Source organism: Scyliorhinus canicula, chromosome 8 (assembly GCF_902713615.1).
Source record: "Scyliorhinus canicula chromosome 8, sScyCan1.1, whole genome shotgun sequence".
NCBI classification, from domain to species: domain Eukaryota; kingdom Metazoa; phylum Chordata; class Chondrichthyes; order Carcharhiniformes; family Scyliorhinidae; genus Scyliorhinus; species Scyliorhinus canicula.
This window is the reverse complement of record NC_052153.1, coordinates 9,381,381-9,394,672: the sequence shown is the minus strand read 5'-3', so window position 1 is coordinate 9,394,672 and position 13,292 is coordinate 9,381,381. Positions and strand designations below refer to the sequence as shown.

The 13,292-nt window shown below is 49.7% G+C and overlaps 1 non-coding gene and 1 pseudogene across 1 annotated transcript; both read right to left on the bottom strand.

The window, feature by feature from the left end:
* Nucleotides 1-377: 377 nt before the first annotated feature.
* trnak-cuu lies at nucleotides 378-450 on the bottom strand. The gene has a single exon. It is a non-coding gene; the product is annotated as a tRNA-Lys (tRNA).
* Nucleotides 451-11,309: 10,859 nt separating this feature from the next.
* On the bottom strand, nucleotides 11,310-11,807 carry LOC119970633 (annotated as a pseudogene).
* Between the last annotated feature and the right edge of the window lie 1,485 nt (nucleotides 11,808-13,292).

The following is a 13,292-nucleotide window of genomic DNA, read 5'->3' as shown; positions in this document are numbered from 1 at the left end:
CCCGTTCTCTGCTCCGACCCCCTCCCTTACTGGTTGCTGGTCGCGAACAGGTCCTCGAAAAGGTTGGTAAATTGCTTCCATGTGTCGCGGAAACCTTCCTCTGATGGCGAATCTTTTCTTTTCCAATTTGAGGAATTCAGCTCAGTCGGATGGCCAGTCTGCGGCCTTGGGTGACGCTGCTGATCCTCAGCTGAGCAGGAGTTTCCAGTTAGCTGCGTTAGGCTCAGCCCTGTGCACGAGGATGTGGAGTTCGCCCTGTGCAGTGCTTCGATCCAGAGTCCTCCCCCTATCTCTGTGCCCATCTCCTCCCCCTCACCTTTCCCGTGTCTCATCCTCATTCTTCACAGCGTCGCCCCTCCTTATCACCTTCATGGAAGCGCCCAACGTGGGGCTTGAACCCACAGCCCTGGGATTAAGAGTCCCATGCTTTACCAACTGAGCTAGCTGGGCTGGTGCCTTATCACCTTCATGCTCACAACCCTCCCAGACAACTGCTCTCCTCTAAACCTGGCCTCTTGCGCATTCCCCAGTGTTAATCTCTCTACCATTGGCGGTTGTGTCTTCAATGGCCTGGGACCCTAGCTCTGGAATCCCCTCCTTACTCCTCCCCACCCCTCTGCCTCACTTCCTCTTTTAACAACAGGCTCCTAAAAACGTGGGTTGCCAACCCTCCAGGATTTTCCTGGGGTCTCCAGGAATTGAAGATCGATTCTGTTGCTGGGCAACCCTGGAGAAAAATCATCGGGACATTAAAATAGCTAATTTTTTTGGTCATTTTCGGCGACCATTTTTCTCTTTCTTGGGCCGAAGGGCCTGTTCCTGTGCTGTTTTGTTCTTTGTTCTTTTCAGATATGAAAGTATTGAAAATGGGGAACAATGGCTGTTTAATTGACAGTTAAGCTTCATCCACTTGGGTAACAAGTCGTTTTGCTTCCCGATTGAATTTGATTCTGCCCGGATCCTGGCTGGAGTTTCGAGAGTCACTTTTAGCCCCTAAAATGGAGCCCAGCTCAAAGACTGGATTCCGGCGGAGACACCTTGTTGCATTCCGGGCCTTTAGGGACATCTGCGTCTTTGCAAACATTTGAAAGATAATGCGGATCTCCATCATTCTTAGATTAGTGCAGGCTGCTGACAGACAGACTGGATAGTACAGAGAAACCTCGTCAAGTGTGATTTACAACAGGATGTGACATGATCAGTGGACACTCGCTGTGTGAGTCCAGCACTTTGTGAAACATTAGGATTTACAGATGGACTCTGTTTAGCAGCGGACAAGATCCCTTCTTTTTCCCAATTCTCCACCTTTGCCCTCATCTCCATTGCTGCATTTTAACATTTTCCCGCTGTACCTCACCCCACCTCCGGGATCGTTGCTCTGGCACCCTCCAGACCATAAACTAAGGGGTCTCAACATCGCCTGGGAAACGACGAGGTTTTAATAGAAAAAAACTTTGGAAGTCTGACATTCCGATCGTTTTGGACGGCGGTGGGATCAGCTGGTCGCTCCGCTGTCCATGGGGCTTCCCGTTTTCTGTCCCCTCCACCACCGGGGAACCAACGGTGGGGGAGGGAGGGGGAGGGGGGGGGAATCGCCATCGGCAGGTACGGCTGGAAAATCCCACTGCGCGACCTCAGTACAGCGATCATCGCCGATCACTCCGGTGCAGTACGCAGGGAGCGCTGCACAGCCGGAGATGCCGTCTTTAGGATGAGAGGCTAACCCAGGTATCATTGGCTGTGAAGCGATGTGAGACGCCTGATGCTTATGAAAAGTTTATCTTTTTTTCTTTTTCTGGTCCCTTGTTGCCGTTGAGAAGGTTGTGTTCAGCCGCCTTCTTGAACCTCTGCAGTCTGTATGCTGAATACAGAGCCTTTCGGTTGGCAATTCCAGAATTGTGAGCCAGCAATGATGAAACAACAGCCAATATATTCTGTGGTAGCGCGGACCCTTTAAGGGGCGGGCCTGGCCGACCATGTGACTGGCTCGGGGGCAATCATGTGATAGTACGCAAACCGTGGGGAGCAGGATCCCGGGCATTATGGACCCCCAGCACCGAAGAGATGAGACCCATCCTATTGTGTTCTGAGCCTGTACAGATACCAGCCTTTGCCTTTCGTTAATAAATGGGTGGCACAGTGGTTAGCACTGTTGCCTCACAGCGCCAGGGACCCGGGTTCAATTCCAGCCGAGCTTGACTGACGGTGCGGAGTCTGCATATTCTCCCGTGTCTGCGTGGGTTTCCTCCGGGTGCTCCGGTTTCCTCCCACAGTCCGGAGATGTGCAGGTTAGGTAGGTTGGCCAGGCTAAATTGTCCCCTAATGTCTAAAGATGTGCAGATTAATTTATGGGGTTACGGGGATAGGGCTGGTTGGGAAGGGGGTGGGCCGAGGTAGGGTGCTCTTTCAGAGGGTTGGTGCAGACCTAATAGCAACAGGAGTAGGCCATTCAGCCCCTCGAGCCTGTCCTGCCATTCAATGAGATCATGGTCCGTAACCCTTAATATTTTTGCTCCACAAAAACCTAACTCTCTCAGGTTTAAAATTAACACCTGTTCCAGCTTCAATTGCTGTGTGTGGGAGAGATTTCCAAACCTCTATCACCCTTTGTGTGAAGAAATTCTTCCTAACATCTCTCCTGAATGGTCTAGCCCTAATTTTTAGACTATGTCCCTTAATTTTAGAATCTACGACCAGTGGAAATAGTTTATCTTTATCTATCCTGTCTTTCTCTGTTAGTATCTTGAATATTTCAATCAGATCACCCCTTAACCTTTTAAATTTGTTTGGTTTTGTCCTCTCTTGCAGTGTAAGTGAAAGAGTTGTACATTTCTACAGCCTGCTGTCCTGCAAAGGATAAAAGCAGAGCTATTTTCCTAGCTTCAGAAGCGGTATTCAAATTATGCGCTTCCATAAAGATATGGATTTGCTGTGTAAAAAGCTTCCAATTAGATTTAAGATTACCGTTAGGTTTGAGTGGACGTGGAGCTTGAACTTGGTCCATTGAGCCGATTGTTCTTCGAGGGATCCGAGTGCTGCGAAGCCTTCCAAAGTCGAATGTCCGGTACAAATTTTCTTTTTTTTTTCTCTCTTTCTGGTTCTGATGTAATCTATCGAGTAAGTTTTCTTGAAGTCACTCCTGGTACCATATTATATTGCTATTTCTGATAGTAATATTGTATTGCTTTGTGCAATATAAGTTACTCACTTGCATCTTCCGGAATGATCCTTAACTCGATGTTGATTGACACTTGTAGTCTTCCAATTAGAGCAAATACTTTATTGAGTAACGTTGATGAATTAACTGTGAGTTCATTCTTTCTCCAATGCTTAAACTAGATGTTACATGAACAAGATTAACTAAGAAGTACTTATGACTATCTACACCTGTGCTGAGCTGTCTCTGTATTCTTGTGGTCACTAGACCCTGTTCCTGTGAAGAGACTGATCCTGGCTTCAGTCTGTCTATTTATACATCTCTAGTGCTGCCCTCTAGTGATTACTTAGTTCTAGTGCCTTTACATTAATCTCTTGTGTATATACAGATATGCAGATCACTACACACCCCGTAACCTTTTAAATTATAGCAAAAACAAGTCTAATTTGAGTAATCTCTCCTCGTAACTCAATCCCCTGTAGTCCAGGTATCATTTTGTAAACCTACGTTGCACCCGCTCCGAGGCCAGAATATCCTTCCGAAGGTGTGGTGCCCAGAACTTCTCACAGTGATTCAGAGTGGGGTCTAACCAGGGTTTTGTAAAGCTGCAACATAACCTCTGTGTCTTTATATTCCAATCCTCTAGTTATAAAGGTTAGCATTCCATTAGCTTTTCTGATTGATTTCTGCACTTGTTCCTAGCATTTTAAGGACCTTTACATCTGAACCCCCAAGTCTCTTTGGGCATCCACTGTACCGAACATCTTTCCATTTAGAAAGTTCTCTGCTCTATCCTTTTTGGGTCCAAAATGTATACCCTCAAACTTGCTTATATTGAATTCCCCACAATCTGCCACAATTCTGCCCATTCACTTAGTCTGTCAATATCTCGTTGTAATTGTATGCTATCATCTAGGCTGTCTACAATGCCACCTAACTTTGTATCAACCGCAAATTTGGATATATGATTTTCTTTGCCATCATCCAAGTCATATATGAATAGCGAATAATTGAGGCCCCAACACAGTTCCCTGTGGTTCACCACTAGTCATCTTATGCCAATAGAGTAATTACACATTATCCCCATTCTCTGTCGCCTGCCACTCAACCAATTTCCCAGCCATGTCAATCATTTGGCCTCAGCTCTGTGGGATTCCACCTTAGTTGACAGCCTTTTGTGTGGAACTTTATCAAATGCCTTCTAGAAGTCCATATAAACAGCATCCACACACATTCCCCTGTCCACTACCTTAGTCACCTCTTCAAAAGATTTCAATAAGGTTAGTCAGGCATGACCTTCCCTTCACGAATCCATGCTGGCTCCAGGTAAAACGTCCGGCTCCCATACCAAAAACGGCTGGAGAATGACCGGGTCCGTGGCTGTGCATGTGCACGGCGATGACATGCAGCGGTTGCGCCGTACTGCATGGCGCCGGCCATTTGCGGACCCGACTCGCCAAACGTGACCCCACAGCCACCCTCTGACCACCCCCCAGTCGCCCCAGGCCTTGCGGAAGTCTCCCGGCTACTGGCACGGATCCCGGATGAGTGTGGCAACGCTGAACATAGTCGGCGCCCGCCTTGCTGGGTTCCTGACCGCTCAAACCACACGTCAACCGCGCAGTCAGGAACTCGGCCCATCGGGGGCAGAGCTTCATGGGAGTGCCTGCCGATGATGCGCCAGTGGCTTGCAACGGTGTGCGGCACGTGATGACGCCATTTTGGAGGGGACGGAGACTTGAAAACCATCGTCAACCCGATTTGGGCGTCGGAAGGAATCCTCCATCTGACCACCGATTACGATATCGATAACCTCTTGTCCAACCCTACGTAAGGAATAGTTTGGATGAACGTGTGCGCCTCCAGTGATTCCTGAAGGAACAGAGTGGGATTAAAGAGAAAGTGTCCAATGGTTTAGCCAGGCAGAGGATGGTTAGGTCAGATGGTTAGGTTGCGGAAGAGGTGATGTTTACACTGGCCGTTCTCTTGTGTAATGGTTTATCCGCGAAGCTAAACATGGGGAGAAACAGCTGCCCTCTGAGTGCTTCCTGAAGGAAAGACTTTCCAATTCCATCCATCAGTCTTCTGACGAGTATCAACATTTATGCAGAACGACCTGATAGAGGTCTGGTCGAGGTCTCCAGAATTATGAAGGGGCTTGATATGGTAGATGTAGAAAAATAATGGACGCTTGGCAGGAAATCCCAAACTAATAAAACCGATCAGAAATTCAGGAGAACCGTCTTTGCCTGGAGAGTGGTTGGAATGGGAAACTCAATCCCACAGAGAATGGTTGAGGGGAATAGAGTAGAGGCATTTTGGGCAGGAGGGAGGGAGCTGTATTGAGTACATGAGGGAGAACGGTTTATGCTGATGGAGAGTTGAAGTGGGTGGAGGCCCGTGTGGGGGTTAAACATTGGGCTGAATGGTCTGTTTCTGTGCTGTCAATCTTCCGTCATTTCTTGTAATATCAAAGGCATAATCCGGACTTTCCTGGAGCTCGTAAGCGGTACACAAGGTTTCCTTTTTCCTCCTGCGGAAACCCTTAGGTGGCTTCAGTAGCTCCTGTCAACTCTGACATCTCCAAAACTGAATAAAGGCGGGGAAATTAGCTGTGGTGGGGTCAGCTTAAGCAAACAAAACAATCTGTCTGCTTTGACGCAAACTGCGAGCAGAAACATTGTGAAATGCAGAGACGCTGACGTGAGATAGTGATGACATTTCTTTTGAAAGTACTCCATTTTAATTACATGTATTGAGTATTAAAACCGAATGTTTAAAACTCTCTTTCACTCACTTCGACACAATGTTCACTAACATCACTTAAAAAAAGAATTTAGAGTACCCAATTATTTTTTCCAATTAAGGGGCAATTTAGCGTGGCCAATCCACCTACCCTGCACGTCTTTGGGATGTGGGGGTGAGACCCACGCAGACACGGGGAGAATGTGCAGACTCCGCACGGACAGTGACCCAGGGCCAGGATCGAACCTGGGACCTCGGCGCCGTGAGGCAGCAGTGCTAACCCACTGCGCCACCATGCTGCCCATTCATTAACATCATTGAGGGTCGGCTGTGGAATTTATTATTTGAGACGTCATTCATTGTGTAAAGAAAAATAACTCTTTCACTTACAGCTAAGATGTCGCTAAGCACTTCAAAGTGAATTAAATACTTTTTGATTGTTCAAACGTGGCAACCAATGTGGCAGCACAGTGGCACAGTGGTTAGCACTGCTGCCTCACAGCACGAGGGACCCAGGCTCGATTCCTGCCTTGGGTCACTGTCTGTGTGGAGTTTGCACTTTCTCCCCGTTTCTGCGTGGGTTTACTCCGGGTGCTCCGGTTTCCTCCCACAGTCCAAAGATGTGCCGGGTAGGTGGACTGGCCATCCTAAATTGCCCCTTAGTGTCCAAAAGGTTAGTGGGGTTACGGCGATAGGATGGGGACGTGGGCCTTGGTAGTGTGTTCTTTTGGAGGGTCGGTGCAGACTCGATGGGCCTAATGGCCTCCTTCTTCACTGTAGAGATTCAATGATTCTAATTTGTGCATCGCCAGAGGCGGATTTACAACGAAACACACTGTGCCTAAGCGTGGGCCACCGGCCAATGGGAGGGCCCGGTGCCGGCTGGTGCACCGGTCATCCAATCAGAGGCTGATTACTCTGCATTTGCTGATAGGCTCAATTTGTATTTGTTGAGCCTATCAGCAGGCAATGCAGAGCGAAATCAGCCTCCGATTGGTGAATCTGAAAGAATGGAAAATGCTGGTCCAATCAATGTGAGTGGGTTTGCGACTCGAGCCAGGCCAACAGCAAAGAGCGAGGCACCGAAAGCCACCACGCGGTGAGGTCAGCTGCTGAGCATGGCAGGCGAGGCAGGCAGCGTTGCGACATGAGCCCCGAATCAAGCCTCAGCCATGAGTGTTAAGGAATGGGTTTAGAGACATTCCAATTAGATGTCTCATTGATGTCAAGTATCCAATAATTGACACTGATATGTTAAGGGGGTTGCAGGTGGCACTTGTTTGGTGTGGTGTGGTGATAGAGTTTTGTATAGAGTGCGTTGTGTATAGTGCGTTTAAGGAAAATAAAGGTGTTTGTGAAAAGGAGCAGCTGTCTTGACTCTTTACTCAACAGCAGCAAGAAATCTAACAACAAAGAGACAATGAGTGAGGCAAGATGCTGCATTGAAGACCCCAGGCGAGCGAGGTGAGTGGAGATTGATCATTGATTGATTGATATTTATTGTCACATGTACCGAAGTACAGTGAAAAGTATTTTTCTGTGGCCAAGGGAATGTACACAGTACGTACCTAGTAGACAAAAAGAATAATCATAGAATCATACAATTAACAGTGCAGAAGGAGGCCATTCGACCCATCAAGTCTGCACCGGACCTTGGAAAGAGCACCCTACTTAAGCCCCATGCCTCCACCCGATCCCCTTTATCTCCGTAACCCAGTAACTCCACCTATCCTTTTTGGACACTAAGGGAAATTTAGAATGGCCAATCCACCTAAACTGCACATCTTTGGACTGTGGGAGGAAACGTGAGCACCCAGAGGAAACCCACGCAGACACGGGGAGAACGTGCAGACTCCACACAGACAGTGACCCAAGCCGGGAATCGAACCTGGGACCCTGAAGCTGTGAAGCAACTGTGCTAACCGACAGAGTACATTGACAAATGGTACATCGGCAAACAGTGATTGGTTATAGTGCGGAACAAGGGGCCAAACAAAACAAATACATGAGCAAGAGCTGCATAGGGCGTCGTGAATAGTGTTCTTACAGGGAACAGATCAGTCTGAGGGGGAGTTGTTGAGGTGTCTTGTAGCTGTGGGGAAGAAGCTGTTCCCATGTCTGGATGTGTGAGTCTTCAGACTTCTGTACCTTCTGCCTGATGGAAGGGTCTGGAAGAAGGCAATGCCTGGGTGGGAGGGGTCTCTGATAATGCTGCCTGCCTTCCTGAGGCAGATTGTGAGAGTGGGAGAATGTCAGCGGTGGTGGGAGACTGTGAGGCGATGGGGTTTTGTGGTGGGGTGGGGTGGGGGGGTCGGGGGAAGAGTGTGGGGGGAGGAGGGGGTTAGCCAGGGTTGCGGACTTGCAGGGAGACTGCAGGTGCGCTTTTACAAGTTCAGAAGCAGTGGTCAATATGTGTATTTTTGCAGCTTCTGCCTTTGTGTTCTGTGGGATGAGGGTGGGTGGGGTTGGCAAGGGCATGAGTTTGTGGGGGGGAGGGGGTCAGAAATGAAGGTGACCCAGGGCCCCTACAATCTGTAATTCTGCACAGCAAGCTCCCACAGACACTAGTTTCAGACATTGGTTCGATGAGCGAATATTCTCTCTCCCAATGGAAGGGCCTGGTTCATAAAGCAGCAGAGAGTTCCTTTTGTATTCTCGCCGTTCCATTTTGCAGCAAGGTTTTGTCAGATCGAAGGCATTTCTCACAAGGTGAGAAATGAATGAAAGATCATAGTGATAGCAACAGATGAAGCGAGGAGGCGGGAGGAGGCTGGTGTTACGTGAGTGCTGGTAGAAACCATTTGGGCCGAATGGCGGGTTTGTGGGCTCCACATTCTGAAAAATTAAAAATTAAAATCGCTTATTGTCACGAGTAGGCTTCAATGAAGTTACTGTGAAAAGCCCCTAGTCGCCACATTCCTGCGCCTGTCCGGGGAGGCTGGTACGGGAATCGAACCGTGCTGCTGGCCTGCTTGGTCTGCTTTAAAAGCCAGCAATTTAGCTTGGTGAGCTAAACCAGCCCCTGTGATAAGCAACAAATGAGGCCACAGGACCAGGTAGAAACCGTCACAGTGAGGGTACTGTTAAAGCCACAAAAAGGAATTTTCACTCCTATATTCGGAAGGAAGGGCATCTATCAACCAAACTATACAGGCGTGTTGTGAAAAAGTCGCAAATAAATCTGAAGACAATAAAACTCCAAATGAGGAGAGCTGGCTCTGATCTTGATGCTTTTGCTGGTCATTTTCGCTGGTTCGATATAAAGTGGTGCATTCCTCAGGAGAGACCACTGAGAGCCACTTTCACATCTGGTATTTGCCATCAGGTCACATTCAAAGGCGAACTTTACAACAGGCCCACTTGTGTGTAGCTGTGGACTCCTGCCAAGGCAGAGTGTTGAGCCTATTCTCAGGCATCTTGGGGGGCTTCAATAGAGCATTGACAGATTTATGCCCCTGTAAAATGACTATCTGTGCTCGAGGTTCATGAATGCAGATACACACGACTCGACAAAGGGGCGTGCTGAGACACACACAAACACCAACTCCATATTGTCACCTTTGAGGGTAATTCTAACTTTAGAAATTTAGTGAAAAACAGGTGATGCTGGCTCGGTCACGCATCAGACGTCCCTTCAGGTGGGCTGTCCGGTCTCCCAGCTGCGTGTTCCTCGGTGGCACGACGTGCGCACGCGGCGAGTTGTTCTCCTCCGCCCGCCGTCTGCCAATGGGATTTCCCATTGAAGCCGCCCCCACACCGTCGGGAAACCCACGGGAAGAGGATGCACTGCCGGCGGCAACAGAGAATCCCAGTGCACGGAGAATTCCGGCCTCCTTGTGAATTCCTTTTCCTTTGGTTTCTTTGGGGCTGATTTTGGAGGTGTCTTGGCGGCAGACTGAGAACTGGTTGGCCATGTGCCCACCTGGCACAGGGGCAATCCCCAGAAAAGAGACTCAGCCTTGAAAGTGCCAGCCTCACAACCAGTAAGCAAACTAGTCGTTAATGGTACAATAACTGCTCGCACCAGCTGTTGGCATATGTTTCTTGGGAAATGGAACTGGACTAGCTACATAAATACAAGGTAAGAAGAGCAGCTCAGAGGCTAGGAATTCTCTGATGGGTAACGCACCTCCTGACTCCCCAAAGCCTGTCCACCATGTACAAGGCACAGGTCAGGAGTGCGATGGAATACTCTCCACTTGCCTGGATGAGTGCAGCTCCAACAACACTCCAGAAGCCCGACACCATCCAGGATAAAGCAGCCCATCTGCCACCTTCAACATTCACTCCCTCCACCACCGACGCACAGTGGCAGCCGTGTGTACCATCTACAAGATGCACTGCAGCAACTCACCAAGAGTCCAGAGACAGCACCTACCAAACCCATGACCACTACCATCTAGAAGGACAAAGGCAGCAAACACATGGGAGCTCCACCATCTGAAGGATCATAGAATCTACAGTGCAGAAGGAGGCCATTCCGCCCATCGAGTCTACACCGGCCCTTGGAAAGAGCACCCGACCTCAGCCCACACATCCACCCTATCCCCATAACTCAGTAACCCCATCTAACCTTTTTTGGACACTGAGGGCAATTTACCGTGGCCAATCCACCTAACCCGCTCATCTTTGGAGCGTGGGAGGAAACTGGCGCACCCGGAGGAAACCCACGCACACAGGGGGAGAACGCGCAGACTCCGCACAGACAGTGACCCAAGCCAGGAATCGAACCTGGGACCCTGGAGCTGTGATGCAACAGTGCTAACCACTGTGCTACTGTGCCGCCCCAAAAATGTATTTAAATTTACAGGCGCCTTATATCACAACATACTGCAACAGTAAGAGTGTGCTTCAGGTCATCAACATCACACATAGGAACAGGGGTAGACCATTGTGTCCCCCAGACCCTCAAATCACTTCTTTGAATCACTTCCGCCTGTTAACGATAGAAAATGTTGGAGAGAGAGGGGGAAAGGCTGGTTTTCTGGGGAATGGTTTCTCGGGGGTGGGGGGGCGGGGGGGGGGGGGGGGGGGGGGGGGGGGGGGTTGTTGTGCTGGGATTTGTAACGGTCATGTGATGAATCCCCCAAGAATACGTCCAGAGTTGGCGGCCGGCACTGTCGCAGGCTGTTCCAGTCGCTGCTCAGCTCAGCGAGAATGGAAATGCCAAACCAGGCAAGCTTTCCCCCTTCCCTTTCACCAGCAAGACCGCCGGATGTGCCAATGTTCAAACGGGAAGGTTATTTGCGTTACCATATTTACAATCGGGTTGACTTTCCCTTCGCAAAGGGAAATAAACTTGGGTCAACACAAAATATTTGAACTGACTCACCTTCCTATTTCCTTCGGAAATAGAAATCTGATATGGAATCTTTTTTTCTCTGTTATGAAGTTTATTTTTTCTCTGTTTACACAATAAACATTTATGCTTTCTTGCTGGCTTCCTTTTTCAGCTTTGACAACTCCTGCTTGATGATTTTGTTTCTCATTTTCTTGGCCCTCATGACCTTGTAGCGATCAAAGTCTGTCATTTTGGCTCCCTTTGCACGGGCTTCAATTTTCCTTGCCCAGTGAGTGGCTTCCCATTTCTCGTTGATTTTCTCCTTTCCCCAAAGCAGCTTCCACAGACTTTGTGGCGGACACTGTGGGGTATTTGAATCTTGAAATCGGGGAGCTGCATACATTGAAATGGCATTGCTCGTCTCCGCACTCCACTGCAAGGGCCATCCACCAATGCCTGGTTCTGATCAATCACATCCACGATCGCCACCAGCTTGCCCGTGTGGTGGCCAAAGGCCATGTCGGCCACGCGGCCGATCTCCACGTATCCTGATATGGAATTCTGAAGAGTACGAAAAATGCTACCGGTGTGAGGAACTTGCCTAACCTGGGGAGGCAAATTCATCGTGAAATACCTGGCGCACAACTGAGGAGAATGCTTTTGACCGTTGCCTGCTGTTCTGACTGACAGGTTTGGTGGAAGCAGATTCAACAGGAATTTTCAACAGGGAATTCGATAAACACTTGGAAGGGGGAAATCTACAATGCTGTGGGGAATGAGAAGAGCGAGCGAGGCTCATTGGGAAACTCTGTCAAAGAACCAGCAGGGGCAGAATGGGCCAAATGGCCTCACCCAGTGCTGTGTGATTCTATGAAAAGCACTGTGCGCACATTTGGGAGAATTGTTCACATAAACTCAGGGAGGTGGTGGCGACGACGGCGTAGAGGTATTGTTATTCAGAGAAACAGGGTTGTACTCCGAGGACCCGGGTTCAAATCCCACCACGGCAGATGGTGAAATTTGAATTCAATAAAACAATCTGGAATGAAAGGTCTAATAAGACCACAAATCAATTATCATTAAAAACCATTCTGGTTCTTTCATGTTCTTTAGGGAAGGAAATCTTCCTTCTTCACCTTGTCTGCCCCACCAATGTGGTTGGCTCTTAAATGGCCTCGTAAGCAACTCAGTTCAATGGCAATTAATGATGGGCACTATGTTGGCCCAGCCAGTGATGCCCACATCCCGTGAATGAATATGGGGGGGGGGAAACAAATCCGGGGCGGAATTCTCCGACTCCCGCTGCCGGGTTGGAGAATTGGCGAGGCATCGCGCGAATCAAACCATGCTGCCCTGACGCCGGAACGCAATTATCGGCAGAGCAGAGAATCGGCAACAATGGTGCTGGCGTGGTCGGCGCTGCGCCGGTAGGGGTATTCGCCAACTCTCCGGCCTGGGCTGGCACAGGCCGGCATGCCGATTATCCGGCCCGATTGGGCCGAGCGGCCGTCACTAAAGATCCGAGTCCCACCAACGCCATTCTAACATCCTCTGAGCTGGCGGGACCTCGGCGTGGAAGGGTCGGGGGCGGCCTGTGGGGGAGGGGGGGGGGGGGGTGCCTCCATAGTGGCCTGGCCCGCGATCGGGGCCCACCAATCGGCGGACCGGCCTCTCTGGCTGGGGGGCCCCTTTCCTCCGTGCCGGCTCTTGTAGCCCTGCGCGATTTGGGGCGGGGAAGAAGGCAACTGCGCTAGTTGGCGCCGGCCCAACTGCGCATGCGCAGACCCCACGGTGCCAGGCTCACACCAGGATCGGCAGATGGAGCTATCGTGCTAGCCCCCTGTGGGCCGGAGTATGGAGTCCTGGAACGGACGCCGACGCCGGAGTAAAACACTCCTGTTTTTACGCCAGGGTCGACACTTAGCCGCCCGATGGGAAAATCCCGCCCCCTGATTTTGATAGCTTGCTAATTGCAGGGGTATTCAGACACTGAAAGATAACGGAGATGAGTTATGTCCTACTGATTTACCTAATTGCTCAGGGTATTTGGTGCTCAGTAAGGGTAATGTTCAGAAAGAAAAGAAAAATACTGCAGGCGCTGGAAACCTG